We start from the raw sequence: 27630 nt of genomic DNA on the forward strand, positions 1-27630 counted from the left end.
AATTATAGGCTGGTGATCCTTTACTCTAGGTCTAAAATCCATATATGAGTGAGTACATACCATGTTCCTCTTTTTGTGAATGGGTTACCTCATTCAGGATGGTTTCTTCAAGTTCCATCCATTTGCCAGTGAATTTCAAGATTCCATTTTTTCCCACAGAGTAGTATTCCATTGTGTAGATGTGCCACACATTCTTTATCCATTCTTCAGTTGAGGGGCATCTAGGTTGCTTCCAGGTTCTTGCTATTACAAATAATGCTGCTATGAACATAGTTGAGCACATGTCTTTGTTGCATGGATGTAGATCATTTGGGTATATGCCTAAGAGGGGGATTGCCAGGTCCTGTGGTAAACTAATTCCCATTTTCCTGAGGAACCGCCATACTGATGTCCATAATGGCTATATGAGTTTGCACTCCCACCAGCAGTGGAGGAGTGTTCCCCTTTCTCCACATCCTCTCCAACATAAGTCATCACTGGTGTTTCTAATTTTAGCCATTCTGGCAGGGGTAAGATGGTATCTCAAAGTTGTTTTAATTTGCATTTCCCTGATAGCTAAGGATGTGGAGCATTTTCTTAAGTGTCTTTCAGCCTTTTTGATTTCCTCCATTGAGAATTCTTTCTTCAGTTCTGTACCCCATTTTTAAAATAGGGTTATTTGGTGTTTTGTTGTCTAGTTTCTTGAGTTCTTTGTATATTTTGGAGATCATCCCTTTGTCGGATATAGGATTGGTGAAAATCTTTTCCCAGTCTGTGGAGCAGCCTTTCTTTATAAGCACTCAGAATGAACCATGATGAGCCCTGGGATGAACAAGAAAAATCACGAAAACATAAAAAACAAACAAACAAATAAACAAAAAACAATCACTTGGAGACAGAGCACTGTGATGGGAGCCTGTGAATAAGGCTTCTCTTTGTGACAAGGGCTTCTCATTATGGCCCAATCTGCAAAGAACAGAAAGCACATTGTATAGGCTGTAGATCTAGTCTGCTGGGGTGAGCCATAAGCTGTTCTCTAACCACACACATTCCTTGAGCCAGTGTGGCAGGCTCCTGACAGTGAACAACTAGCAAACAGAAAGCCAGACCAAGGACTGGAGTGTTGGTCTGTGACACGGGGTAAGTGCCATAATCTACCTCTTCACAGATTTCCAGCCATCAGACAACACTACACTCACGTTCAGTGAGTGAGTATTTTATTTCTTGTACTGTGTGTGTTTTAAAATCATGTTTTAGAGCTAAAACATTTCAAAATTAAAATGCCACGGAAAATTCCATGACACAGAGAAAATACTTGCAGGCTATTTTCCTTTGAAATAAGAACAATTTATTTTACATTAATTTCATTTTTGTGAAAACAAAAAGTTAAAATAAAACCCAGTAATTTATCTAAGTAGTGAGATTTTGAGTGTTCTTTTCACTTTTGCTTTATTTTCCTGTATTCTATCCAGTCCATGCATTATTTTGTATGGGATAATGAGTTATAATAGGTCCTAATATGATTAGCCTGAAGCCCTCTCATTAGTACAGCATTTGACTTTGTGAAAGTGCACCTGATTGCTCTTGCTGGCCACATGAATAGCATCTTGCCTCATAGTGTGTCTCTGAGTGATCCCATGCATCTTTTTTTTTTCCAAATGTTTAAATGCTTTATGTTTTCTTTCTTCTTTGATTGAGTGAGTACAACCCTGGGGCTGTGGGAGGGAAGGCTGTGCCATCTTGATCCTGAAGCAGAAAGCAGGCTAAAAGTAGAAGTGAAGTTGAAAGGGCAGAGGGCGGAGGATAGGACTCAGCCTTTATGCTTCGTGCTGGCCATGGAACCATGTCACTGTAGTGTGTCTTTAAATGTGCAGAGACCATGCTTTATGCTATGCAGAATGCCTTCACACCAACCAAACAAGCTTCATAGCACAGAGCTTGCTGTTTCCATAGGCAACTGGAACTCAAGACTCTACATTTTTGCATTCATGGTCCTCTGCCCTACCTGTAAGGATTTTGGGGATTTAAGTGCCTCCTTGGTGAAGCCTTATTTAGAACTGAATGTATATAAAATTAATCACACCTTTATCTGTGCTTCTGGAACATTTTTATATACCTTCCATTTTTATGGGAAGTTTATGGTAGGTATTAGATTATAACAAAAGCTCTGCTTTCTCATGACCTTCTCAAGGTTAAGGATGGAGTTTCATTTATTCATATGCACTTGACATTTAGCATCTAGGTGCAGGGAAAGAGTTCCTGTTCATTGATAGGAAAAGAATTCAGTCAAGGTCAAAGAAGGTAGTTAACATCACCTCTGTTTGGGAGAAGAGTCAGTTAGTACGCAATAAAACTTAAATCTCTAGGTTAGTTTCATGTCTGAAATTATGCTCTTTCAACACTGTGTTAGAAGTCACTTGCACCATCATTACCATCATGACCAGAGAAAGCACCACCACTACCACCAGCACCAACAGCAGCAGCACCACCACCACCACCATTATAATCATCTTAATCACCAACCATCATATACCATCATGACCAGTGAAGACAGACATCATCATTACCACCACCACCACCTGGCATTGGCTAAGGAGTACAAACCCTGGATGCATGAATAAAAGCTCCACTGCCATTATTAGCCCTTTTTCTCTCGACATCTAGTACAACTCTTCTCCCAACCTCCTTCCTCAACTCAAGATGTGCTGGCCATGCTGGGACATGTGTTAAAACATCTTAGAATTTAAAACAATTCCAGTTATACCACACAGTTTTGACACATTAATGCTAAGTATATAATTTCTATTGCTATAATAAAATACCCAAGAAAACAACTAAGGAAGGAAATTTTTACTTGGGCTCACAGTTCAAGGATGTGGTCCATCATGGTAGGGAAGTCATGGCATCCACAGTCACATGGCAGAAAGAGAAAGAGGAAAGAGATTAATTTTTTTGTTCAGTCCAAGATCAGAGCCCATGGGGATGAAGATGCCTGTGTTTAGTCTGGGTCTCTAAATGCCTTTAATTTAGTCTTGGTAATTCCTCACAAGTATACTCAGAGGCTTGACTTCTAGGTAATTCTAGGTCCTGCCAAGCTGACAATCAACATGAATCATACTCTGAGCAATAAACTTGATTCGGTAGCCTTCAAAGGCGTGGAATGAGGGAATGTCCCTTAGCTGAGACCTGAGCACACTTCAGAGGGGAGGGTGTGCAGCTCTGCCATGTGGTGAGAATGATGGTGTTGCCCTTCACATTTCCATCCCACTCTAGAGTGGATGTGGAGCATGAGTTCCTCAGCCTCTGCTTGATCCCTTGCAGTACTGTTGACTTGGGAAGTAATTTTAGATGAATCCCATGATATCTCCATGCCTTAGCTTCTGCACACGTGAAAACAAAAAGGGTGGCATTTCCTTCGCAGTGTTATGGAGCCTCAGATCATGTGTGTGACATTCCTCTTCACACCAAGACACCCTCCATGTGGGCAAGGCATTCATCTTGTTAGATGAGGAGATAGAAGCATGAGCTGATAAAATAATCCATCCTCTTCTCTCCGATATTTGGGTAAAACATAGGTCCCATACTCAGTCTCTTTTAGACCTGTTCTAAACCCCAGCATTCTTAGTGCATTGTAGGCTGAGGGGATAAGGCTAAGCTGCATCACTCCACATTACTGTGGCATTGTGAAAGTCATGTCTAAAGGGGTTCTTCTGACCTCACCGGTAGGGGGACATCTTTTCCTGGGCTGGTGCTTTTCGAAGCAGTCCTCAGTTGTAGGGCTGGTAACTCTGCTTTTTAATGTCCCACCTCTTACCATTATGATTTTCTTCAAAGAAAAGTCCTCCCCCACCTCCACCTTCTGTTTTCCTCCCTGCCTTTGAGCTGTGGAGTAAGCATGATACAATTTAGTTAGACTAGGGACCTGACTGCCTTGAGGCACCATTGGTTTAACTGACTTGTTTGCTTGTGGATGAGTCAGACTCAGCCTGGGTTGTTTCTCTTAAGTAAAAGATGGTGTGTGTGTGTGTGTGTGTGTGTGTGTGTGTGTGTGTGTGTGTGTGTGTGATGGGGGCAGTGTTCTTATTCCTCTGTTTTCGTTCATTTTCTCCTCATCAACACAATCAGAATGAGTTCTGGTGAAACATAAGCTTTGGAAAATAGGATCTTTTATTTTTTTTTCTGTCTCCCAAATTAGAAGAGGCTACTCCACATGTGGGTACAGTTTGGAAAACTGCCAAACTACTAAATCTCCTGTTGCTTTGGTCTCCAAGGTCAAGGAAAGCGTCCTATCAGTGTTTTTCCCTGCTCCTCTTACACCATCTGCAGAGAGGTAGTTAAGGCCCCTGAGGGAACCTATCAAACAGGTGTTTACATTCTTAAATTTCTAATCTGGATATTTCCAGAAACAGGCAAACAGATTTTGAATTCAGAAGGAAGGCCTTATCAGCAGGGAGTGAGACATTTACCTGTACAATTAAAGTCTGAATTAAGATTTGGCAAACTTTAGTCAGTAGAGGAACATAGGCAACTTTTAAACGTAGCTCCTGATGCCAAATTGGACTCGGAAATTCTTATGGGTAGGAGGAAGGGAGGGAGAATGAAAATGATCCAAGAGACAAACAAGGATGTCACCATTGCTCACTTCACCCTTGCTTGCTAGCGATTCTGGTTATTAGAGGCATCAGTCCCCAGCCAGCTTCTCCACCTAAACTCTTCTCTTGACCCCTGCTGTTCCGGACCATGTCTCCAGCACAGCAGTATTTTATCATCTAGGAGCTTTCTAGATATGCCACTACCAGCCAACCAGCCCACACTCTGCACATCATAATCTGCATTGGGTCCCCATGTGAGTTGAATCCTGCTTTAGAAAATCTCACCCCTTCTAACATGTTTCAAGTGCCTTCTAAATGCTAGGGGTCTCCAAAATGCTCCTTTAAGCATGACCCATGCAGGAGCTTTAGATTCAGAAATGTAAATGCCCATTGCCTACTGTACCCTCACCTGAAAATCAATAAGACATCTTATATTTCACTTGGATAAAAACAACATAATTATAATATCTTTCTTTCCAAGAAATTACATTATTACTCAGGAAATTCTTCAAGCTCAAATGTAGACTCTATATTTTTACTTCTATTTTTCCCCTCCAGCATGCCATTTATTAGCTAGTTCTATTATTATTTCTATTTGTATGTGTGTACATGTATAGTATATATGCATGTGGGGGTATGGAGTCTGGAGGAGGATGCAAGTTTCTTGTTCTATCACTCTGGCCTTATTTTCTGCCTCTCACTGAATCTCAACCTTGCTGTTTCGGCTAGGCTGGCTGGCTAGGGAGTCTTCAAGTTTCCCTTATCTCCTCTCCCTATCACTGGGGTTGCCAGCACACATGGCCATGTCTGGATTTTATGTAGGTAATGGGAGTTTGAATTCAGGTCCTCATGCTCACATATTAAGCACTCTTAATCTTTGTTATCTCTTTAGCTCTTAGTCCTCTAAGAATGTGCATTCTCTATTTCCCTTTCTAGGTTCCAAGTGAACGCTACCCATCTTTTTTTTTTTTTTTTTTATTATTACTATCCACTTCCTTTGCTTCACATGATCCATTTGTCAGAAAAACTGATGGGAAAATCATTTCCAAATATGCAGCACATCATTTCCCTGTTTAAAATCTTCCGCTGGCTTTGTATTTCATCTTAATTAATCCTTACTCTAGGGGTTAATTCTAATAAAATCTATCACTTGCTCATGTCTCTGACTCTAGCTGCCTCTTGCCTTTCCTTTACAATTGAGGCCTTTACCTCAGGGCCTTTGTATAAGATATTCTCATTTTCTAGAATGTTCCTTTTGGCATAACACAATATCTCTTTCTTTTATGTTCCAATTCTAGCCCAAATGTCACCCCCTTAAGCTAGCCCTTCCTTATTACACACTTTAAATTTTCTTAATATGTCCAATGAAATAATCTTCACAGTCCATACTTTTGACTGTGGTATTTGTGCATGGAGTAGATTTGTATCACTCATTCCTGGAATGCAGGCTTCTTGTGAATAGATTTTGCCACACATGCTTATGCCATTGTGGTGCACAAACAGGCAAGCTTCCTGCTGGCTTCAGAAAATATAGGCTAGTAATATCATTTTACCAATAGATTGCTGAACAGTAAATTTCCAAATGACAATTAGAACTCACAGCTGGCAAAGGGCAATGAAGAACAAAACATTAAACAGACATTACTTAAGAGGAGCCTAGAGGCCTTAGCCATGTGCTGTATGCCTACCTCTAATTATTTATTCAAAGATGATATAGGTATATAGCTAAGGGTGTGAGGGGATGACTAGATCATAAGTTGGCTTGGGAGGAATACTGAGTATTTCTTGTCTTTCTGTAATGTGTGTATTTCCCCCAGATAAGTGAGAGTATTTTCCAGAAAATTCCCCGTTGAAGTGTGGAGTGCTTTCAAGAAGAGAGTGGCCTCCCATTCTCTGTCAGGCTGTCTACGAACATAGAGGCTTATCTGTCCCCTGCGTATCTAAGCTGGTGCCCTGAAAGGTTTGCATTTGCTTGGGAAAGAAGCTTGCATGGGTTTCTTAAACTCTGGCACTATGAATGGCAGTGTGAAGTCAGGGCAGTCACAAACAGCACAGATAAGAAAGGCTTAGCTCCTAAGGTCTCTCTTTGTGTTTCGGTCTCTCAGAAGAAGGGAAGAAGACACGTAGGGAACAGACATACCCTCTCTCCACCTCCGACTCATCCAGACTCAGGCTGCTCATTGCAGGAGTGAGAGAAAGGGGTGTGTACACAATGAACAAGATGGCAGTTTTGATAATCATCATTGGTGCTGGAGATTTTTATTTCTGAAAATGGCAAGAAACTTGTGTTATTTATAGGGCATTGCCTGGGGGGGGGATTCATCAGATGGCCAGAGAAGACAAATGAGAGAGAATCAACCTCCTCTATGTTTACACTCCATACTAATAAACTGGTTAATAAACTAGTGATACTTCCCACCGATGGGCAATGAAGTGTCCAGTCTATCCAAAAACAATCAAGGATTGAACAATACAGTTGTTATAATCCACACTGGCCATTGTATGACAACTCTGAAATGGGATTGTTCCATTTTATGGTTGCAGACTTGCTGGTGGGTTTGACTAAAGGGTTGTATACAGTTGTATTAAGGGGAGTTGAATTGTACATCTGTTCCATTCCCTTTCAAATCTTTGACATCTATACATCACTTCTTTTTTATTAATAAATTTTATTTAAATTATAAACAATCTTTTTCATATATCAATTCCCTCCCATCCTCCCATGTCCCCCACCAAACACCCTATCTCATCTCCCATCTACTCCCCAGGGAGGGTGAGGGCTTCCATGAGGGATCATCAAAATCTGTCAAGTCATTTGGGGTAGGGCCTAGGCCCTCCCTTGTGTCTCTGGGCTAAGGGAGTATCCTTCCATGGGAAATGGGCTCCCAAACTCTGTTCCTGCATTAGGTACCACATCTTGGTTCCACGCCAGCAGCCCCATAGACTGCCCAGGCCTCCTAGCTGACACCCACATTCAGGGGGGCTGATTTGGTCCAATGTTGCTTGCTGTCAAACTGGGGTCCATGAGCTTCTACTTGCTCAGGTCAGCTGTTTCTGTGGGTTTCCCAGCGTGGTCTTGACCCCTTTGTTTGTCACTCCTTCCTTGCTGAAACCGGATTCCAGGAGTTTGGCTCAGTGCTTAGTTGCGGATCTTTGCTTCTGCTCCCATCAGCTGCTGGATGAAGGCTCTAGGATGGCATATATGGTAGTAATCATTCTCATTATAGGGGAATGGCATTTAAAGCAGCCTCTCCATTATTGCTTAGATTCCTGTTGGGATCATCCTTGTGGGTCTCTGTACAATTCTGTAGTGCCAGATTTCTCTCTAAACCTATAATGGCTCCCTCTATTGATGTGTCTCTTTTCTTGTTCTCCTCTATTCATCTCCCCACTCAATCTTCCTCATGTTCTCCCCCTTTCTCTTTTTCCCTGCTTTCTCTCCTCCCTCCTCCATGCTCCCAATTTGTTCAGGGGCACTTGTCCCTTTCCTCACCATATCCCTTCTTAAAATTAATTAAAATTTATATGTGAGAACTATATTGACATAATTTTCCTCCTGCCTTTAATCTGTCTCACTTCCCTACATACCCACTGATGCTTCTTATATTCATGGCATCATTTACACACATACACACACACACATGAATATAACCTGCTGAGTTCATTTAGTATTTGCCCATATGGATATGGTTTTAGGGTTGACTACTTGGTATTGGATAACCAATTAGGGGCTCATCCCTAGGGAATACTAAGTCTCCTTCTCTTGGCAGTATTAATTGCCTGTAACTTTTCATCTCTGGGTGAAAATCTGTAAAATTTCCCTCATCCATGGCATGTCAACTGGTGTTGTCATTGTTCAGGCCTTGTGTGGACAGCCATCTTATTGATATCTCCTGGATATAGCTTTCCTGTCACATAGAGAAGACAGACACAGTTTCATGGCAGACTCCCTGGTTTCTGGCTCTTTCAATCTTTTGATGTGCTTTTTTGAGATGTTCAGAGCCTTAAGGATAGGGATTGTGTTGTGGAAGTTTTTATTGGAGCTGGCTAGATACCCCATAATAACTCGATTCAATTTTTGACATCTTTAGGTTATAAACCACTTCCTATAATACCAACAACAGTAAACAGATATCTGATAGTTACCTATTACTTGAGATATAAGAAAATTAATTTGTAAGTTCAGTTCAACTGTTAGAGCTAGACCCTGACTGAGCTTGTTTTAGCTGAACTAGCAGTCACCTTCAGGTAGAGGTGTCAGAGTGCTGAGACTAGGGTGCTGTTTGTGAGCTGTGTGGCTATGAACATGTACAGACTTTCTGAGACTTTCATGCATCTTATCTATAAAATAGCAATGTCCATACTGGTGCCAATCAAATGAAACATTTATAAACACAGTTAATGCATAGCAGTTACCCCCAAATGTGTTCTCACAGCTGGAGACTTAGTGTAGCCTTTCTGGACATTGCCTTCCAGGATTGTTATGTACACTTCCCCAACCCCCCATTCTTTCTTCCTCCCCTACATCCTCTGAGATTATAAATGCAGGCTGAATTCACCCTCAGACACATAAGAGACACGTGTGAGTAGGCCGAAAGACCTTTAAGAAAAGACCAATATTTGCATATCTATTATAACTACTCACTGTTGGACTTGTTTCATTACAGTTTCTATTTGGATAATATGTAAGGTCAATACTGTCACTGTTCTGGAAAATTCATCTTTTATTAAAGCAAAATGCACTGTATTTATAGAGATAACACCTTAAATGCTACGAGAGAAGGTGCACCAATTACACTAGCTCCCTTGATGGGGAAGTCTACAAGTTCCATGTTTTATAATACGTTACAAACAGGGGCATCTTTGGCTGTGCTGATACATCTCAAGTGTCATCCCTCTGCTGAACTTGACTGTGCCTGATGCCCTGCCTATGCTTTGCTGTAGATCTGGGAACACTGAGCTATCCACAGCGAGCGTGGTGAAAATAGAAGTCAGACAGCCCTCCAGAATAGAAGTTCTGCATCCCTCCATCTGTTTATTTTTAGGACCCTGCAGCAGCTGTGTAAGCAGCATCCCTACCTTGTCATTGTCCCAAGGCCTCTATGTGGCAGGCACAGAGCCTGGGAAGTACAAGGGGCTCAATAGTTATTTGCAGAATGAGTGAAGATGACTCTCTGACACAAGAGCTTTGAAATTGCTCATTGAATTGTTTCCCTTTCAGGAAATGGAAATGACATTGTAGAAAAAAAATATAAAGACACATAGACTTTATGCCAGGAAATCCTGAATTCAAATCCTGATTTTATTACTTACTAAATGTCTAAATGTGTGACAATTTATTTAGTGGAGTGAACTTTAGTTTCTTCTTATTATTAAAGCTGGGAAATACTTGTGATAATTATTGTTTTTACAGTTCTTGGCACATAGAAGATAAAATGCATTATAATTCCATTTCCTCCACTTGATTCTTTTGGATTAAGTAGGGACACCAAAGAGTTGTTAGTATTTCCTACTTTCATTCCATTCTGTCCATATTAAATCTAGTTAAAATGAAGGTAATCTTTTTGAATATGCTGGCTTTTTAAAAAAATGCTTTGGCTACTGTTTTTTTCCCCTACTTTCTATTCACCATTTTAAAATTCAATAAAAAATGTATTGCATTATTCTTTTGGTAAGGGGAGAGCTGAGGTTCTTTGGACATTATTTTACAGACTGTAGAAGTCTGTAATAGCTCTAATGTCATGGTAGTGGGGCTCTAGTTATTTTTAATGCGTCAGAAAGCCAAAGGGGAAAGAGACACCTGTTTTCAGGTTTCACATGCTAACTCAAAGGTCAAATCTATATGTGTGTGGCTGGAATGCAGTGAGCTGAGAATAGTAATCTTGGTTATCTCCTGGTGATAAAAATGTTGATGAATGTTTTAGAACAATAGAAATATAATTTGGTTGCACCTTAATAATGCATTGTATTTGATAATCTGCGTATTTCAAATCATGGAGTTTATTATAGGAATAAATATAGAGAAGGGCTCTGGGAGGGAGAGGAATTGGGGTTCCTGGGTGTAAGGTCTAATTTGCAACATTGTATAACTCTAGACAGCGGTGATTACATAAATGTCTGTGTCTGCTTGGTCAAGAGACTGTGTGGCTGGTAAACAACAGATGCACTTTCTCCAGGTTGCAGATGCTGGCACTGGCAGATTCAGTGTCTGGTGACGGCCTGAGTCATAGTTTGTATGTGTCTGTGGATTTGCTGTGCATACCACATGGCAGAAGAGGGTAAGAGCTCTCTGAGAGCACTTCTGTGAGGGAGTAATCCCGTTTAAAAGGGCTCCATTCCCATGACCTAACCTCCCCTCAGCTCCACTATCCCAATACTGTTATTTGGGGAGCTACAATCTCAGTGTAAGAATCTTCAGGAAAGCAAACATCACAAACTATGGTGTGAATGGTGGTGAACTGGATGGTATTTTAGTCTTGGTTAGACACACTTTAGAAAGAAAAAGAGAGTTAGACCCAGAATGCATTGCTTGTCACCCTTGATCAAATCTGTAAACTACACATCCCTAAGTGGCAGCCGTTTCTTAGGTAAGTGCCTGATGTCTGTTGACTTAGAGTCTAAGCATATTTGTAGCTGCCTAATACCACTTCTTTATCAGCAGTTTCAGTGTTTAGTAATTGTGCCTGTTCGTGCTCACTAGAAGGCCTGAGTTGCAGACACAATTCAAGTAGAATACCGTGACGGAGACAAAGACACATGCACTTGCACCTCAAGCCCCTTGCATCACATGCACAGTATAGGTGAACTTTGTAGAATAAAGGGTCAGTTCCAACATAAGGAGAAAGCCAAGGCATCTGTAGAGAGGAAATCAGTGCATCTTGTTTGCACCCACAGAAGGTTTGTTACAGACCGGGTCATACAGTTTCCCTTCAAGCCGACAGCGAGTCTAGAGCAGTGAAGTTGAGGGGAGGAAGAGAAGAGGCTCCTCCTTTGCCCAGAGACTTCTATCATTCCATTCTATCACTCACTTGTGTGGCCACCATGTTCCATCCTGGGAAACTTTCAGCCTCTTCCATAAAAGGATGCTTTATTTAGCATGGTTCTAGCCATCCTGCTCAACAGCTGGCTTTCAATTCTGTCTCTCTCACCCCATAGATCAAATGTGACCTTCTTAGAGAAATCCCAGCAGATAAAAGTCATTCTCATTTGCTACATTCTTGGCGATGTCCTGACACTCTGGTGAAGATTTGTCATGTTTTATACAGTGGTAGTGTCTGCCTGATTCCTCTACAAGGAGTGTGTGATAGGCCTTGGCTTACCGATGGGGAGCTAAGACTCTGAGGGTTGGACTTACTCTAATCATCCCTTAGATAGGGCTCAAACAACAGTGTATTTAAAGTACATTCTCCCCTGTCTTTCTCTACCTTCCTCCCTTGCACTGACCACCAGGATATAAAAAGGGAAGGTCTTGAATACTGTCCCAGGGTATCTGCACATGGATGAGATCCAGAAGACCCGAATACCGAGGTTTCAGCCACAAATAATCATACAGAGACATATTAATTATTAAACTGTTGGCCGATGGCTAGAGTTTCTTACTGGCTAGCTCTCTCTTAATTATTAACCCATAACTAGTAATCTATGTATTTCTACATGGTCTTATCTTACTAGAGAATGCCTGGCATGTCCCATTTTCCTGATCTCTACATAGTGTCTCTTCACAGCCTCTCTCTGTCTCTCTTCTCTCCAGAATTCTACTTGTCTCCTAGTCACACCTATCTTCCAGCCTCTACTGGCTATTGGCCAATAAGTGCTTTATTCATCAACCAATAAGGTAAACATATATACAGAAGGACACCCCCCCACAGAAGGCCAAGAGATATGGAAGCTAAAATTTGTTTTTTATAAGCAGGCAGTGATAAAGTTAAAAGAAAATTAAAGATTAAGTAGATTGCATGTTAGGCCTGCCTTTGACGTAGCTCTGAGGCCTCAGGAGACACACTCCCCTCTCTTTCTCTCTCTCACTCTATCTATTTTTTTGTCTTTAAACCAGTGTTTGGGGTTCAATACACTATTCTGAGTGTAGTTTTGTGATTATTTTTCTTCCCTTCACATGATACCTTCCTTACACATATTGAAATATTTTCAGCACACAAAACCTTATATTAGAGTGAATAAACGAAGTCTTTAGCACACCACTCTTGAAGGGCTTTCAGAGTCTGTATTGGAATAATCAGCAGAAGACTTGGCAAACACAGCCAAAAGGTATGTGACCCTGATTGAGATGGTCCAGGTGCCATTAGGGCGTTTGGAATGCTGGGGACTGACAGTAGTTGGTCTTGGGAGATGCATGGAAAAGGTGATGACAGAAGAGGAGAGGGAAATACCTGGCCACTTGCCTCCACATGCAGTCCCACACTGAAAATTTCTTCAGTGGAAATTTGGAAGGCCAACTTGCTTACCGACTTGTGACACTAGGATGCTGGCTGTAGTTGGGCCTTGATCTTAGACTTGGAAGAATGTCTGACTTCTGGGATGCTCCCTACCAACGGCCTCTGCTTTTTCCTTAGTTTGATGAAGTGGTCTCCAACTCTTCTTCAGTGCCTAAGGCACTGCTCCAGTACCACCATCCAAATCACATTCCAAAGCCCCCAGGACACAGACAACTGGGTTTGAGCCAGCATCTAGTGAGGGAAAGAGTCAGCCCTTGCTATAGGCTGTGGCATTGAGTCTTGTCTCGATCAACATCTTCCCTTCAAGGGAACAAATATCCATTTAAAGAAATGACCTCACACCATAGGCGCAAACCCATGCGTAACTTTGGCCTCTGCTGTCAATCAAAAGAAAGAAACAGAAACCTGGCCTTGTGATCACACCTGTAACCAGAGCAGTTATGATGCAGGGCATTGCTTCAAGTTTGAGTTCAGAGAGCAAAAGAAAGAAAGAAAAGAAGCGGCTAGAAAGATCAGAAGTTAAAGGCAGGCCTAACATGCAATCTATTTAATCTTTAATTTTCTTTTAACTTTATCACTGCCTGCTTATAAAAAACAAATTTTAGCTTCAAACATACATGATTAGCTATCAACACCAAGGGAACTTAAATAAAATCAGCAGTTTTTTTTTTTTTTTTTAATAATGGCTACAATGGATTTCTCCAGTATCTAGAGTCAGGTAGCTTCACATTGTCTAATTAAAGGGGGGGGGGCATGGTTTGGTGTAAAAAGTATAGATTGATCTTGAAGTCAGTGTTTGGGTTGAGTTCAGACACTCAGCTTTCTCCTCAGTTTTACAATCTTGGGTATATATTAACTTCTCCAAGGCTCGTTTAATTCAGTGAATAGATACATAAACAACATTTTCCTAGGGTTGATAGGAAGTGTGTTTGTCAGGCTTTGTTGGAGACAGAATGCATACTGGGTGATTTAAAAAAATGGAATCTCTATAAGGAGTTGATCACAACATGCAAGAAGGACCAACGGGGAAATGAATACAGGCAAAGGAACAGCAGGTACAGGAAGGCACTGTCTGCCCTAGAGCTGGAGGGACAAAATGGAGGTGGTACTACTATAGAGCCCTGATTCAGAGCCCAGTGGGAACTGGGACCTTGGATGATGGTCATCCCAGGAGACTTAGCTGTGGCCCTGTACTTATTTGTGAGGCTGCCTATTAGAATCTCAGATCATAGTTTGAGGGGCTGACTGTTGGAAGCTGGTGCCTGAAGGCAGACTTTTGAAGACTCTATGTAAAGCTACAGGGATGTGTGTGTGTGTGTGTGTGTGTGTGTGTGTGTGTGTGTGTGTGTGTGTGTATGAGAGAGAGAGGGAGAAAGAGAAAGAGAGAACACCAACATCCTAGTATGGTATACAGAGATGGTTCTCTCGCCTCAGGTCTAGTAATTACTATGTCCATAAACATTAGAGGATTGCCCTTACTTGCTGGCTTAGGAAGCTTTTGGTTTGGTTGTAGTAACCAATCTACAGGTTGGTTACCAGTCTCCCACCAAGATCAAGGTGACTGGGGCTGACTCCGGCTTGTACACACACCACATCACCATCAATTTTATAAAATGCCTTTCCTGTCCTGTGTTTAGTACTCAAAACTGTTTAAGGAGTTATAGGATAAAGTGGATCTTAAAATCCAGGGATGGGAATACTAGGTAAGTCACCCAAGGTCAAACAGATAAGATATGGCAGAGTCAAAGGGAGTCTGAAATCTGATTCCAACTTGATTTGTTTTTCACATGCAGGCATTCCTGCTCAGCTAATGTCCCCATGGGTTCCTGAGTTCAAATACATCATGCATGTCTTCCATCTTTTTCTTCTGATAGGCAGTTTGTGTTATTTTCCCTCATTTCTAGTGGGGAAGTTTGAGTCCAGTGTGGTTAAATAACTTTCCCTTTATCACATAAGCCCTGGTAACAGGTCTGGGTCAGTGAACCTGGTGATCTCATGAGCAGAGCTAATCAAGTCTGTGATCACTTCTCTGTACATGATAGACCTAGGACTTGCACATGCATGGTGTTGGGAATGACTCATTGCATTTAAAGGGCTCTCCTCAAATCTCAGGTTTCTGAAGAAGGTTACCCAGAGGAACCCCATTTCTGTCTGTCTCCTGCATTGAGTTACCACATAAAAATATCATTTATTGTAATAGTGGCTCTAACACTATGAAACTAAACAAGTTGAACCCTAAGTACCTTCCACCTCTGAGTCTGTAATATCATGGAATAACAGATTAAAATGAACACTACCACAGAGCATGGCTGAAGCTTCAGAAGGGCCTTTGTGGAGGACTGGGTGGTCTTGTGAACCGATAATGAGCATTTGCAAATGCAGTGGATGGTGGCACAGGGACCTCCGTTTCCACTTCTAGCCAAGGAAAATGTTGATCAGGCTGCATGGCTGCCTGCCCATTCATCTGCTATAGAAAGTGGATTTGGTGTCTTTATGGGCTGAACTCCCAGATTTGTCATCCAGTTTGGCCTAATCAAAATGTTTTCCATGTTACCGGGATAGTGAACGGGGCCTAAGCAATGGTGGTCAGCCTTCTCATTCCTGTGTTGCACTGGTAAAAAGAGTAATTTACCATCTATGGCTTTGTTGTAGTCAGACAGGCAATCTCTTATGTCTGTGGAAGCTGTTCTTGGCAGCAGAAAAAATCTATGGCATTGACTTGGGAGGGGGAGGGAAGAGGGCACATTGCCAACTCCAGGAAGGCTAAAGTCAGAGGTGAAGCTGGATGCAGAGGAAAGTAATTTGTGAGCATAAGCCCCCTTGTGTGTTGAGTGGGATGTGGAGGAGAGGAACAGGGGCAAGAGGGTCTCTCAAGTATGATAGTGGGATGTGCCTATCTCAGGTTCCTCAGACAAAGAGGGAGTGAGGAAGGCATTGCACTGCTGATTCAAATGTAAAGGTAAGAGTGAAATAGAGCCCCACTCAGATTTCTGCACGCTCTGCCATGCTACCAGAAGAAGGGTGCCTGACAGCTCTGTTAGAGGAGAAGAAATGTAAGAAATTAAGCAAGGTTCTGTTAGGGAACCCTTGAGACCGGTAATGGAGAAGGCCCTGCTGACTGCATTGCCAGGGGAACCCTGCTTTCATGAGAAGCACACACAATGGGGAAATCCCCACTGTTGATTCCACAGATTCTGCCTGGAGCCACACTGGAGGAAACGTGCCTGCATGGCTTTTATTATCCCAAAGCAGACATCATTCTCCTTCAGAGGACGTTACAAGCGACTGAATAGGGTGTGGCAGGCAGAGGAGCCTGTTGACTAGCCTTGTTCTGTTGGGAAATAGTCTGTTCCAAGAGGTGGTGCAAGGGGACTTCCGAGCTGGGTGGACACCTGGGAGGGTTTCACTTAAAGCTGACAGATGTTGCTGTTTGGGGTGATAGAAGGTCGTGAAAAGCATTCGAACAGGAAGTGACATGATCAGAGCTGTGCTGTGGAGACCATTCCTGGCAGCAATGGATTGTAAAAGCGCCACTAGTCTGCATTAATGAACAAATGTGCAGCATGGCCACTCAGCAGGGATGCTGAAGCAGTACCATGGCTGTGAGGACAGGACACCCAACCAAACTGGGAAAGGGCATGGAAGGAGAGGAATGTGGTGGGTCATGTCTTTTTATTTAATGCTCCCCTCCCTATTTGTCCAACACTTTACTTACATCACTTCACTGAACCCTTGCAACAATCCTGAAAGTTATTATGATGTCCCTATTCCAGATGAAAGATGAGGTCCTGTCAACCCCTCAGTATGGCTTTAGCCAACATATAATTTCATCTTCCAGTGAATTAAATAAAGTTCTTCCTTTTATCCACTTGGTGCAGCTTTCCATCCAGTCCTTCCTTTCTTGTGACATGTCCGTGCTGACATGTTTTATATTCTGAGGGTAAGCTAGTTCCTCTTCCATTCTTAGAGTGGTTCAAGATGGCAGGAAGATTGGGGGTCATGCCCTGTTGTCCCCTACTGTGCCACTACAAATCCTCAGTGATCAGACACTTCTTTTTTGTTGTCACAGGGGTCATATGGGTCATCTGCATTATGTTCAGAGGCTCCTCTTCTTCCTCCTGAGCCACCTCGGTCCTCACCACAGCCATGTGAACTGAGCAGCACTTTTGTTTTGACAATCGAGGATGGTGACCTCAGAAAGGGTCAACGACTTGCTGAGAGTCACTCTGATAGGTCTGAGGTTGGTCTGTTCCCACATTTCCTTCATGAAAAGAGGTCCTCTTCTTTTAGAGTATGGATTTCTATTTACTAGATGTTTCTGAGTGCGTTACACATGCCACACTGATAAGCACTAGGATTCCTTGGTAAGTGAATGAGGGTTCTGTTGTCTTTGAGAGCTGGATATGAAGACAATTATATTCCTATCTCTTGTCTTTAGAAGTAGCTGGGACCCATGTAAACTCAGCACTTGACAGTTCACAAAGCATTTCATACTTGTTATTGTCCTGCACCCAAGGATCTCTCTAGAAACTGTGTAATTCCTGGTGGTCACACTCAACTCTTCTATTTGTCAGTGCTGAAACTATCTCTACAGTGTCTTCTGCTGCTGCTGCTTCCTGATGGTGAGCTCTTTCTCTGAGCAAGGGCTGTGTTTATACTTCTCAGACTTGTAAGTTCCTGTGCCTTTTATCCTTTGATTCAGTGGGCTTCATATAGCTCTTTCTAAAATTAATCTGCATTTCAAAGCATAAGTCTAAGAAACTAGAGCTGGCTCTGCTGTGCACAAAGATATTGTTTGCTTTCCTTTTCTCCATTTACTCATCATTCTTCCATCCCATCCCATCCCATCCCATCCCATCCCATCCATCCATCCATTCCTCTCTCCCTCCATCCCCATATACCTATCTATCCATCCTCCATTGCATATTGAGAATCCAATAAGTATAAGACACTATCAAAAATATTAACATAGCAAAGATCAAGACATATACATTTCTTTTTATTACACACATAGTTGAGGAAAGAGAATATATATGAAAAATTAAAGATAATTTTAATAATAGTAATTAATAAAATGTTTATAGATGCTGTTTTTAATTCTGAGTGGTCAAGGAAGGCCTGAACTGCAATACATACTTTGAAGATTTTGGAGGGCTAAGAATCACAAACAGTGATCTGGTCTTTCACACTAGCATCTCACTGAATTGAACTTCATGTTCTTTTCCCAGTCTTCTTTCCTTCCTTCCTTCCTTCCTTCCTTCCTTCCTTCCTTCCTTTCTTCCTTCCTTCCTCGCTCCCTTCCTTCCTTTCTTACTTCCTCTCTCCCTCCTTCCCTTCTGTTTACTCCTTCTCTATCTGCTTCCCTCCCTCCAGTTCTTTTATAGACAGGATGCCATCTAGCTTATACCAGCCTCATGCTTGTCATCCTCTCACTTCAGCCCCCTGAGTACTAGGATTATAGGTGTATGTCACCACAATTGGCCACGATATTCTTGATACAGGAACAAATAAAGGATTTTCGGTGACTCAGTGTCTTAGTTAATTTTCTATTCTATTATGACCAGAAGTAAATTGGGAAGGAAAGGATTTATTTGGCTTACATGCTGAAGTTTACAGTCCATTGAGGAAAGTCAAGAATTGAGGAGGGGAAATGATGGACACAGAAATTATGAAGGAGTACTGATCACTGACTTGCTCCTCCAGGATTACCTAGTTTGCTTTCTTATACACCCCAGAGCCACCTGTATAAGGATGACACCACCCACCCACACTGGGATTGCCCTTACACATCACTCATCCATCAGGAAGATGCCCCCACAGGTTTGCTTTCAGGCTAACATTGTGGGAGCATGCATGTACTTGGTTGATGTCCCCTCTTCCCAAATGAACCTAGTATGTGTGAGGTTGACAAAACAAAATAGCATGTTCAGTCTCTAGAGAAGGTAACAAAAGCCACCTGAAATGGCTAGCAGAGATGACATGAGTGGTCTGAAGGAAAGCTTGTTAGAAGAGGAGGCTGAACTCTCAGTGACTCCATGGGGATTTTTGAGTTCACATAGCTCACTTTCCCATGCAGCATTTGGTTATCTCAAAGACACTCTGTGGTTATGGAATTTTGAAGAGACACAGAAGTCCACCTTGGGAAATAATGCTAACATTTATTCAGAGTTTATATTTTATCATGTATTTGTCACATTTTCTAACAGCTTTACATGCAACACCTTTTCTAATATTACAATAACTCAATAATGAGCTCAGTTGAGTGCTATGATTACTTAAATGTTAAGGCAAAGGAGACAAGGCCCATTGTAGCTTGTCCAAGTTGCACAACCAAGAAGTGGCAAAGCTAGGTTCATATCCATATCATCTGGTTTTTGAGACTTCAGCCTTCCCTGAAGAGACCTGGTTGGAACTGAAGGATGGATTAAGGGCCTTATCCCCATTACAAGGGTCTTGTGGCCTCAAGATTTAGGAGTTCCAGTCTGAAAACCTGCGGGTTAATAAGCAAATGCAAAAGTTCTCCTTCTTTATATGTTTGGTCCAGGAAGAAATGAGTCTCAGATAGCTTGCTAAAAATGAGATTCTAGAATCATTTCTTGCCATACATTATGAGTTTCTTGGCAAAGGATATAATTAGGGGCAGGATATATGTAGTAAAGAAGTAACATCAGCTGGTAGAGTTCATCTACTCTGGCATCACTGAGGTCATCAGGAGGGAGTTGAACCTTTGTAGGCAGACCTTGGAAGAAAAAGGTGGGCATGAAGATCAGTGCCAACTGGGCCTTCCTCCAGCAACCTCCACTCAGATCTTTCCCATATGAAGCCCTTACTCCCTGATTTTCTGAATCAACATTGCTGTACTGGTCAATGTGGGTCCTCCTTCCCAGGCTGGGTATAGGGTGAACAAGTTCTCTTACTTCCAGTGAAGTGAGTTTGATGGGGAGTATCATCCAGGGATCATGGATTCTGTAGTTAGTCAGAATAGGCTTAAAAAGTTACCGCTCTCTCGTAGACTCTGCCTAAAGGATTCATAATCTTTTTAGCCCCTAGTTTCTTTTTCATGGGAGCAAGGTATTAATTCCTTAACTCACAAGATTGTTTAAAAAATAGTTGAAATTTAAGTGTGATCACATGTGTATAAAGCACTTAACATATTGACTGATAGTTGATAATTGCTCAGTGAACTGTTTTGATGGGGACACACTTTAGAAATGGGGAGGGGAGTTGTACTTTCTTCACATAGATTCCCTTTCAAAGTTTAACAGAAGCATGAGTTCAGGTTGGATTGGTTGATTCAACTTAAAATTTTTCAGGTGTTTGTTTTTGTTTTTGGAGACTGAGTTCTCTGTGTAACAGCTTTGGCTATCCTGGAACTCTCTCTGTGGACCAGGCTGACCTTGAATTCACAGAGATCAGCCTGCCTCACAAGTGCTAGGGTTAAAGACATGTGCCACCACCACCTGGCATGTTTTTTTTTTAAATCTGTTTTTAATATTATTGATTGGCACGAACCAGACCAATGTGGAATATTCAAAGATGACTAAAGTACCATTTCACACATCCACCCATTGTTTTGGTTTGATTTCCAGTCCAGCCATTTCCATTAATCCTTGGGTGTGCCTCCAGTGCAGTGAGATTAAAAGTGTATAAGAGCCAGAGTCAGGAAACCTAATAGCAGACATGAACTCTGTGTTTGGGTAAGCCATATATTCATCTAGCTCTTCACAGAGGCTCTAGGTATCATCCCTCTACATCTGGAGACTTTGGAACCAGAAGACACTGATAGTCACATCTAAAAGCAAGTACTTGTGGCTAGAAAGATGTCTGTACTGAAGAACAATGTCTGCTCTTCCAGAGGACCTGGGTTTAAATCACAGCACCCACATGATGGCTCACAACCATCTGTAACTCAGGGGATCTGATGCTCTCTTTTATCCTTTGTGGGGACGCTGAATGCATGTGATGCACAGGCATACATGTGAGCTAAACACTTTTATACTAGTAAATAAAAATGTTAAAATAAAGCACCCATTAGATGATGGTTTTCTTTCAAAAGGGCTGAAACTGCCTTGACCTCACCAGAAGCCTACATCTTTTTAGTGACAGCTTTCATTACCCATGCCTCAGATGTGACTGGATGCTCCTGGGGCAAAAGTAAGGCAGAATGAGGAGTTGAATAACATTTCTAGAATTTTAAAGCCTAGCTTTAAAATCCGTCTACAGCATGTAGCAGTCATGTGACTTTGGCAAACTCACTTTGGTGATCTAAGCCTCAATGTGTAATCTTCTAAACAACGGCTAAAATTGCATTTATCTTATGAGGCTTTTCCAAGGGCTTCACGAAACAATTTTAAGTAGTTATGGTAGTGTTAGATATTAATAAGCATCCCTGTCAATAGTTTATCATTCTCTGTGAACTCTATCTGCATACTTTCTCTATCTCTTAGTCACACCACAGTCTAAATTCTTATTTACATGTTCATTTTTCTCTTTACTAAGAGCTCTCAGGGGGAATAAACTCTTTTCTCAATCTTTGCCCTATGTGTGGCTCAATGCAGCCAGTACCCTGACAGATAATCAATGCATGTTTTCAGAAATCAACTAAAGCATGTTGGAATGAAGATGCACAAATGCCTATGCTCTCTTTATTTTCTGAATATTAAAAATACAAAAGAAAGGTAGAAGACATTCCAGGTGTGCAGACACGAGGTTGGAATGATCTTTATTGTGTAGTAACTATACATTTTCTAGAAAATAGAAACAAAGAAAGTGTGGATTTCGAAGCTCTTTTGGAAAACATGATCAGCTGCCTAGTGTTAGAGAAAAATTCTAGAAGCCTAAAACTAGATGAATCAGAACCATGGACAGCCACCCCAAATTCAGATTCTGCCAGACCCCTAGGAGATTTGCTGCAACAGGAATGCTGTGGGTGGTGGTGGTAAAAGCTGGGTGGGGGCTAAATCCTGAATGGCAGGATTAGAAGTGGTAGGCTTGGTCTACAGAGCAAGTTCCAGGACAGGTTCCAAAGCAATACAGAGAAACCCTGTCTCAAAAAAATCATATAATAATAATATTAATAATAACAACAACAAAATCAGAGCTATCCAATAAGAAAACATAGCCAATGGCCAACAGTTTTATAATTAATATAACTTCTGCATCTTTCTTTGGGGCTGTGAAGGGTGGCGGGCCTGCTGAGCCAGAAAACTAATAGTTACATAGAATATAAAAAAAAAAATGTTATTTTTTAAAAAAGAAAATAGGCAGTGTTGTTGGTAGTAAGACTCTATGGATGTAATCAATGCCACTTCATTGTGCACTTAAAAAGGGATAAAATTGTATTTTAAAGATTAAAAAAAGAAGAAGAAGAAGAAGTGGTAGGCTTGAGCAAAACAGTGAAGGAAGTATGGACAAGTTCCATGCTGGAAATAATATGACCTGTTTTTAATCTTAGAGGTTCTGTGCAGACAGGATTTAAGCAGCTGCTGTTAATATCTGAGAGATCATGTAAGACGGAATCATAACAATTTAAACAATTCGATACAAAGGCCTCAGTGGGGTATATGTGGGGATAATGAAGGAAGGGAGGAGATGATAATTAGGGGATGGAATCAATGTATCTTGATGGGAGAAGATTCAGGAAGGTGCAGGATGCACCAGGCTTTCTATTCTGGCTGTGAGCTTTGATAGAAAGCAAACTGGGGGGGGGGGAGGGAGCGATAATGCCACCAAGAGGCTAATGATGTTGTGTTTAGCTTAAACTATCAAGCTTGTACAGTCAGAATGACCTCTGTGTAGAAATGTCCAGTTAAGATGGGGCTGACAATCAGAAGAGAGGACAATATTCAGGGAATACAGAAGAATATCTGCTTTATTTTGCTAATCTAGCTCAGGTCCTAGTTATTGATCCATTCACATTTTCATTAGTATTCTGCGGATCACTAGAGCCCATGGGCTTTCTTCTCAATGGTAAGTCTTCACAATCTGAGGTCATAAAGTCAATCTGACCATGGAGATACATCCTGCAGGCTTTCCCAAGATCAGTTGTCTCTAAGTTCTCCAAATATTCATCAGGTTTTTTTTTTTCAATTTATCATCTATTTTAAATATTTACCTTTTATTCCTTTTTTTGTATGTGAATATGTATCTGCATGAGTGAATGTGCATGCATATGGTGTACATCTCTATGTGCACATGGAAGCCAAGAGAGGGCTTTGGATACCTCAGAGCTAGAGTTTTAGACAATTGCAGAATGTTTAAGGTTGTTATATGGATGACAGAACTTGAACTCTGGTCCTTATGGTTGTGCAACAAGTACTTTCAAACCACTGAGCCATTTGTGCAGCTCCCTCCAGAGGCCTGGCCTCTCCTGTTCACCGGCACATTATCATCATGACTTAGTTTGCTAGAAACTCAATATAAGTGCCATTAAGAAGATGTATACATCTGGATCTGAACTTTATAAACTATGTTATAACCCCATATGGGGCTCTGTGATTGAATGTGGAGCTTGTAAAAAAGCTTGGCAACAGAAAGAGGTTTCTGAATATACAATGGCCAAAAGTTTTAAATCAAAAGCACAAGAAATCCAAAGTATTTGAGCATCACTCATCTATGTTGCTTCATGCAGTTTCACTGTAGCCTTGGTTCTGAATATACATGTGTATCTTGCAATACTATCCTCATACCACTCAGTGCCAATGAACATGCCTGAAATGCCTTAGCTGTGATTCTAGACTGCTGTATGCTAGGATTTTTAGCATGTTTAGTGTGCCTACAAAGTTATCTTTGAAAAAAAATAGAAACATAATGGTTTTGTCAGAGAAAAATATAGACTTTATATTTTCTTACCATCACTCTTTAGTTTGGAAATATTGAATTAGTATCTTGTTCGAATGCATTGTGTTGGAAAGAGTGATTTAGAAAAAATAACGTGTGAATTGATGACAAGTTTCATTTAAAACATCATTAAATGAATTGATTAGGACAGAATTTCCAACAATTTCTGAAATGACCCTAAACATTCTTCTATCATTTTATACTGCATATTTATGCAAAGTAGCAGTCACAGAATTCATGATAATAGAATCAAAGTGTCAATTAACTTTAAAGCATTGAAGATGCTCTATGTTCTGCAGCACTGAATAATCAGCCAAGATTAATGTGTGTGTGTGTGTGTGTGTGTGTGTGTGTGTGTGTGTGTGTGTGTAACACTAAATAAGCATGGCCACTTCTCTAGTATGTGACTCTGCTTTTGTCTTCAGTAGGTGGTAAAATTATATGTATATAAAGATCTTGTTTTAAAATAAATTCTTTGTGATGTGCTATCTTACATTATATGCCTGGACATCTGTAATCATGCAAACATTTCTTGAGTGACAGGGGAGCACAAATAGAAAAGTTTAAGAAGTCCTGATTTGATAATCCAAAACAGCCGAATTCTCATTATTTCTCTGGTCATCTAGAATAGAGTGTTCTCAGGATCTTGGGGGTAGATTGAGATCTTGGGGATCAACCACAGACTATTTTATCAAAGGAAACAGTAAGCCCAAGGTTAAGGAATAACTTGCTGAGACTTCCCATCCCAACTCAGGCAAACATTCATTTACTGCGCATGTTTGTCCAGAACACCCCATGTTTGAAACAGGAAAAAAATGAAAGTTATGGACTGCTCCATTCTTTATAGTCTCCAAAGACTGAGATAAATACTAATAACCAGGAAACTATCATGCATACTTGAGGAGTGGAAACCAAGGCACAAGGTACCCAGGGTACACCCCAGATAAAAAATTTCCTTCTGGTGCATAGATAGCATGTAGTAATATAAAAGTCACAAAATCAGATCTGACTGACATTAATTATGAGCCTTTTCCCATATATCATGAGGTCTTCTGTGACGGTTTGAATGAAAATGGCTCCTTTAGGCTATAATGAGTAGAACAGGTGTGGCTTTGTTGGAAGGAGTGGACTTTGAGGTTTCAGATGCTCAAATCCTGTCTTGTATCACTCTCTCTTCCTGGTGATCCAGATGTAGAACTCACAACCTCTTCTCCAGCACTGTGCCTGCCTGCATGCTGCCATGCTTCCAGCCATAAAGATAAATGGGCTAAATCTCTGAACTGTAAGCCAGCCTCAATGAAATGTTTTCCTTTATAAGAGCTTCCATGGTCTCTTTGCAGCAGTAGAAACCCTAACTAAGACACCTTCTTTACCAGCAGGCAACAAAATCTGCTGATGTTATAGTTAAGGAATTAGGGCCTGAGAGTTAGGCTGTTTCAAATCTCTACTTTCAATTGTTCCCTTGACCATTATGGGTAAATTACTCTAACCATCTGAGTACCCCAGTAGTTGATAGAATGCATATGTAAAGAAACAGTTCTTATTTTTATCCAGTCTTAGGTAAGCTTTAAGGTTCTTCTTGGTTCAAATTATAAAGTAGTCTCTACCTGCTTCCTGATAAGGCTCGTGGTGGGGTAGACTTGTAGAGCATGTGACTGGGAATTAGGATAATTGAGTTGTAGTATAAGATTTGCCTCCATGTAGCTGTCATTTTTAAACGTGTGACCTCTCGGCCACAGTTTTCCCACATACCAATGTTAGTGGTGTGTTCCGATCACACAATATCTAGGATTCATTTTTAGCATACTGTTCTAAAAGACAGGTAGGTCTTCTTTTGGACACCAGAAAGAGAAAGTTGTAAAAATTAAGCTTGACTGCCACATAACATTTTCCCTCTTCTCCTCAACCCTTAATTTTTATGCTTCAAATTGCAAACATTGTTTTTATTCAATAAATTGTAAATTAGGAATGTGATAGGATTGCCTGGGTCTGTTTAAGTACAGAATATCTGGAAGGAAATTGAAAAAAATTATAGGTAACCATGCATGTGCTATACTAACGTACCTGTCATATAACCCTTTGGGTTGCAAATGGGAAAAGGGAGGTTTCAGCACACATCTGTTGAGGTGCAGCATTCTCTAGAACACATAGGAGATATGTCTGGAAAGTAGGAATTCATTTACTTACCTGTACCTGGAGAGAATGTGAGTTGACCAAGGTCACATTAAGATATACAAACAGCTGTGGACTCCAATTCAAATTTTTAATGTAAAACCTTGTTCTGTTCTCAGAGAATTTTTCTGTCTTTGTTTCCAAATGGAGTAGACATGACCACATCTGAGCAGGCATTTCACATATGACTTTGACTGGGGAGGGTGGAAACTTCCACCATCCCTTTCATCTCATTTTGTTGTGTCTGCTCTAGATGAGGGGACAGCTATGGTGACTAATTTATAGCCAATATATTAGTCAATGAAAAATTAAAATTTATGACATTACCAAAATCCCTTTATAGACAAATGCTACTCACAGCCTGAAGCTGAGAAATCTCTGCAGTGAATGAGAATGCAGAGATTGATGGCTGTTCAAGGCGTCAAGAGTGACAATTGAGCCTTAAACAGGACATTTATAACAGTGCCCCAAGGATGAGGAGACATCACAGAAGAGAGGGCAGAAGGAAAGAGCAAGCGGGGGAAGATCTATGATGTGTTACCTTGTCAGAGTGACACAGCCAATACAATCATGGTCTCACAATGACCATGGTGGCCTATTCAAGACTTGACCTATCCATAGCTGTGCATGGATTGGTGGACTGGGGAGGGTCTTGGGAGCCCTGTCTTTCCTCTCGGGACTATTGTTTACTGGTGGATTCTGAGAGAGGGGCAGACACTGCTTTTAATTGTGCACCCACTAACGAGCTCACCAGGCTCTGATTACAAACTCGTGGTTATATAGATGGTCCTGGTTAAACTCAGTGGGTCACATAGCAAATCACAAAGATATAAATGGGGGAGATGAGTTACAGGGAGGGAGGATAATAGGTGTGGGAGTAAGATATGAGGGGGTGGGGTGAGAAACCAGGATGCAATGTTTCCATGTATGAAATTGTCTAATAAAGCTCTACTAATAAAAAAAAAAAAGTCATGCCCTGGCTCCATTCTAACTCAGCTGCATCCCTCTTGAGCCTGAGAATCCCTTGGCATGGCTGCTCCAAGGACCTTGCCATAAGCGTTCTCTAGAGAGGGTGTGAATCAGGCAGGCAAGGGAAAAGGTAGGACCCAGCAGAACAGAAGGCAGAGACTCCTAAACCAGAGACTTTTTCTTCAAGAATCCAGGCTGAATGTTTATTTCTATGCTCCTGTTATTGTCTTAATACCTCAGAGAGGCAAGCATTCCTAGTCTTTAACCGAGGACTATAGGGAAGCTTTGGGATTTGGGAGGGAGGGCAGAGAGGGAAAGATGGGGGTCAGGTAACCCTTTCCTTTAAGGCCTAACAAATGCATGAGGCTACATTTGGTTAGGAACATGGTTCTTTGATTGATCTCTCATTTTCCACAGCCTCTACTTAATAACAATCAATGTTATTTTATTTCATGGAGTATACGTTCTTGAAAGATTGGCTGTGATTAGGATTTCTAAAAGCAAATGCCACTTTTCCCTCTTTACTCCAATTATAAAATTGTAGAGGTATTCAGTGTGAAAAATATTGGCCTACAATATAATGAGATCATTGCTGAGATTAGATTTCAGGATGCTTTATAAAATCC

Source organism: Phodopus roborovskii, unplaced genomic scaffold, assembly GCF_943737965.1.
Source record: "Phodopus roborovskii unplaced genomic scaffold, PHOROB, whole genome shotgun sequence".
NCBI lineage: Eukaryota > Metazoa > Chordata > Mammalia > Rodentia > Cricetidae > Phodopus > Phodopus roborovskii.